At 32.6% G+C, this 5,344-nt stretch overlaps 1 non-coding gene across 1 annotated transcript; it reads right to left on the bottom strand.

The window, feature by feature from the left end:
- Window positions 1-234: 234 nt before the first annotated feature.
- LOC139886723 (small nucleolar RNA R71) lies at window positions 235-340 on the bottom strand. Its single transcript, XR_011772595.1, has one exon. It is a non-coding gene; the product is annotated as a small nucleolar RNA R71 (small nucleolar RNA).
- Between the last annotated feature and the right edge of the window lie 5,004 nt (window positions 341-5,344).

Below are 5,344 nucleotides of genomic sequence, written 5' to 3' on the forward strand. Positions count from 1 at the left end.
ATGGGTTGATAGATGAAAATCCGTTCGAACATATTCAACACTTTAATGATCTTTGTGATATTTACAAAACTAAAAACATCACCGATGATGCTTTTAAGCTAAGGGCATTCCCATTCACACTTCAAGGAGACGCAAAAGCTTGGATGCGAAGTTTACCATCCGATTCCACAAGGTCTTTTCAAGAATTAACAAACGAGTTTATCAATCATTTCTTTCCACCGTCAAAAGTAGAGCAGATTAGAATGGAGATTAATGGGTTCACACAACGGGGTGATGAGAGTTTGTATGATGCATGGGTACGATTTAAGAAGCTACTAAGAGCTTTCCCACCGCATAGTTTGACGAAGAAGATTCATTTCAGAACCAACAAATACAATAGGATTCCTTTCATGCTCCTCCTCCGCCTGTTCATCTACCCTGCTAAGAACTAAAACAAAAGAACATTTTATGTTAACAACTATAGAACCAAATAAATTTAACTCAACAATTGCATCTGGTTTTGGTCTCTGAGGGACAGACTGGTGATTTAGTTAGCCCTTTGATTGAGACAGAGTAAGGTGTCTGTAAGTGCAGATGTGACTCTGCTGACTCATTGGCAACACATGTTGACCCAGATTGTGTAAGAGTTCTGGTTGGTGATAATGTAGGAGTGTGACTCTTATCATGATCTAAGTAACGTTCAAGTTGTGCATTAGCCTGAGCTGGTTCAACACGATGAGGAGCTAGCTCAAGTCTGCTTTGGGGGTCAGTTATGTTCTCTGCTGGTTGTACTGTCAGCAGAGGATATTTCATGAAGTATAATTTTTAAAAATGTGGAAGTGCCTAGTTAGAAGAGTATGGGTTGCTACTCTTCTTAACACTAATTTTAAAACCAGTCAACTTGAGAGCCAAGGTTATACCTTTAACTCCACTTTCATTTTTTAAGTCAACAGTTAAAATATTTTTAAGTAAATCATAGATTTCTGCTGTTTGGTCAAGAGACGCACCAGGTTCCATAGCAACATCCTTTTCAGGAGCAGCAGTTGAGACTGGTGCAACCTCCCCTGTGGCATGCTTGGAGCCAGCTTTTGCACGTTTGCATTTGCCTGTTACCAAGAAATAGATGAGCAACGGATTCCAACACTAGGGCTGTTCTTTATGATCAGAGAGTACTAGATTCTAATACAACTAGTACTTTACCAGTATCTGAGACGGTGGCTATTCTAGTTGAGGTAGTTGGCTTCTTCCGTCGTACAGCTGGCTTTCGCTGAGTTCCCTCACCCTTAGTTGGTGTACTACCACAGCCAGTCGATTGGTGTGATAACCCGGGAATTTCCGACCAAATTTAAACTTGATTCTTATATGATTTCGACAAGATAAGCAAAGTCTATTAAACTGAGTCTCGAAAATTTTGAACTGTTTCATAAATTCATTTGACCTTCGACTGTTTCGACGATTCACGAATAACTGTTTGTAAATAAATATGTATATATATATATATATATATATATATATATATATATATATATATATATATATATATATATATATATACCTTAAAAACATTAAAAAGTAACTCAATTTAAATACGATGCTCTTAAGTAAATATGTTTAAGGGTGGTATGATAGAAATCATGCACATCTTATATTTGCTAGTGATAGATTGAATTCTATGTTTCTGGTGTTGAGGTTCGGCTCCCATTTCATATGAATCCAAATATTATACAGTGGAACAAATATCACGGGTTCAATCATTTAATTATTTTTGGTTGTTAACTATGTAAGAAAGAAATCATTGGTTTTTTCTTTGGCTTAACATCTTCATATGAACAAATGGGGATAACACATCGATATTTTCTTCTTTTAGGTGGTGTGTGTGTGTGTATATATATATATATATATATATATATATATATATATATATATATATATATATATATATATATATATATATATATATATATATATATATATATATATATATTAATATTGATTAATTAACACAAACCATATGCATGCATATACCATCTTTTATATTTGCTTTTGACTTATGCAAACACCAACAAATTATTTTTGCTTTCTACCTACTACGTGAGACCCCATGTTGATCCTTTTGTTGTCGTGAACCAACCCAAGTAAAACCCATATAATTGTGTTCTTTTTCCCTACCACTTGTTTCAATCCTCACCAAAAATTATTATTACAAGCATCACCTACTAATTTGTTTTCTAACTTACACATATTCATGCATATTATACCTATCTTCTATTGTAGTATCATCTCCATTTTAACACCACCCTTCTATCTTCATTATTGTTGATACTATTCGGGTTATGATGAAACCCACCATCATTCGATAGCCACTCAACGAAACCCATTTGTTTCTCCTTGCTCGATCACAATTGTTTTTGCTATCAACGATCAAGAACCATATCACCTTCAACTTTTTCGTATTACCTATTTTATCTTCTATCGAACACCAAACACCATCGAAGAACTTCTACTACTGCATTTTTTTTTGTTCAAGTCGAGAACCAACACATCAAATCACCACCTAGCACCATCTATGTTCGTTGTTTTTCTGTTTTCTTTAATCACCACCTTCGAACCACCACCATACTCTTCCATCAAACATGCTGCCCTCCTGGTTGCTGCCATACTTCTGTTTCTATGAACCGTATTCACCACTACAACCTTTCTAAAAACTGTTAACAACACCACCCATGAACCCTACAACTCTCTATCAATCTCTCTCTCTCTCATCCTCTCTCTCTTTTCCACTATCTGTTGTTGTTCTCTCTTCATGATCGAAATAGCCCATCACTTCATTGCTGCTATCTGTTTACACCCTCATCAAAAACATCAACAATGGGATATATTATAACTCGAGAATACGGTGTATGTTCCCCTTTCATCTGGCCAATTTTTAGTTGCAGCTGGGTATTATGATTAAACTATCCATCTATCTGTTTTATTTCGCATTATAATCTTATTTCAATTCCAAACGAAAACCACCTGCTATTATCTTTTTCTTTTACTGTTTCCTTTGTGAACATCACAACAAAACATCACTTGTTACCATATGATCAATCGTTGATTGTTGGGTGCTGTTTTAATCAAACCTAAAATAGAAAACCACGGTATTACTGTTGAGATTTGTTGCAGTAAAACATCACAAAATCTATCTATTGCTGCTATTAAATTTATTTCTCTTCTACTGATTAATCTTGCCTCGAACATTTACACGCCTCTTTCAGCTGCAAGTACTCCATCGATTCAGTTATGGGTATAAGATTAAAGATGATCAAACCCTGATGAAACCCTGATAACGGAAGTAAGAGATGATGATAACGACTGTGATGTTAAACGATGATACTCCTATTTTATTGATGATGATAGTAATAATAAATTAAATTTTGATGATAATGATGTAAAGGTCGATGATTGATATTCGATGGAATCCAAGATAATCTGACCGATTTTTGTGTGTGTGTGTTTAACTGGACTGAAATCGAGTTCCACATTTATTAAGATGTTGGGCCGTGTAAGAGTGTGCAGTTGGGCCGGATATTATGTTGGGCCAATGACGGACTAAACACAGAAACGGGATTAAATAAATTAAAGTTTGGTATTAACCAGTAAAATAGAAACAAAGTAATGGTTTAGGGGTGTGCTGTCTAAGCGAGAGGTCGCGGGTTCGAGCCCAGGCTAAGGCAGTTTATAATTTTTGGAGGTTTCTTTAAAGGTAGTATTACTAATACTACTTATTATTATTATTATTATTATTATTATTATTATTATTATTATTATTATTATTATTATTATTATTATTATTATTATTATTATTATTATTATTATTATTATTATTATTATTATTTTTATTTTTATTAATATTATCATTATTATTATTGTAACTATTACTATCATTGATATTAATTTATTATTACCATTAATTACTATCAAGTACTATTAATATGTATTATTAGTATTAAGGGTTATTATCAAAAAGATATTTTTTTATTGTAAAAATAAAATAATACAACTTTTTATTTTATTATCATTATTGTTAAAATTATTATTTATACTAAAACTATATTTTTATTAAAAATAAAAATAAAATAACATTATTAATAAAATTATCATCTTTATTATTATTTGAATTAACGTTATCGATATCAGTAATATTATCATATTAAAGAGATTACAACTTTTTTATCTATTACTATTAGTATTATTTTACCAAATAACAATTAGTACAGAATACTATATTTAAAACATATAACATAGGATTTATTGAAATAACAAGTATATCACTAATAATATAGATTTGTTCGATTACAACTATGTATATTAATATACATACAAATGATATAGGTTCGTGAATCCGAGGCCAACCCTATACTTGTTCAATGTCGTCATATGTATTTTTACTACAAAATACATTAGGTGAGTTCATCTGCTCCCTTTTTACCCTTTATATTTTTGGGCTAAGAACACATGCGTAACTTTTATAACTGTTTTACGAAATAGACTCAAGTACGTGAAACTACATTCTATGGTTGGATTATTAAACCGAATATACCCCTTTTTATTAAGTCTGGTAATCTAAGAATTAGGGAACAGACACCCTAATTGACGCGAACTCTAAAGATAGATCTATCGGGCCCAACAAGCCCCATCCAAAGTACCGGATGCTTTAGTACTTTGAAATCTATATCATGTCCGAAGGAGGATCCCGGAATGATCGGGATATTCTTATATGCATATTGTGAATGTCGGTTACCAGGTGTTCAATCCATATGAATGATATTTTTGTCTCTATGCATGGGACGTATGTTTATGAGAAATGGAAATATGAAATCTTGTGGTCTATTTAAATTATGAAATGATTATTTATGTTAAACTAATGAACTCACCAACCTTTTGGTTAACACTTTAAAGCATGTTCATTCTCAGGTACGAAAGAAATCTTCCGCTGTGCATTTGCTCATCTTAGAGATATTACTTAGAGTCATTCATGACATATTTCAAAAGACGTTGCATTCGAGTCGTTGAGTTCATCAAGATTATTATTAAGTCAATTATAGTTAGATATGTTATGAAATGGTATGCATGCCGTCAACTTTTGATGTAATGAAAGATTGTCTTTTCAAAAACGAATGCAATGTTTGTAAAATGTATCATATAGAGGTCAAGTACCTCGCGATGTAATCAACTGTTGTGAATCGTTTATAATCGATATGGACTTCGTCCGAATGGATTAGGACGGGTCCTTTCAGTTGGTATCAGACCGTGTCTGCATGTCAAAAGTTTTGCTTATCATTTCTAGTCGGAAATCATCTGCTTATCATTCTTAGTCTAGACA

The sequence above is a fragment of the Rutidosis leptorrhynchoides genome, chromosome 1 (genome assembly GCF_046630445.1).
Source record: "Rutidosis leptorrhynchoides isolate AG116_Rl617_1_P2 chromosome 1, CSIRO_AGI_Rlap_v1, whole genome shotgun sequence".
In the NCBI taxonomy this organism is placed as follows: domain Eukaryota; kingdom Viridiplantae; phylum Streptophyta; class Magnoliopsida; order Asterales; family Asteraceae; genus Rutidosis; species Rutidosis leptorrhynchoides.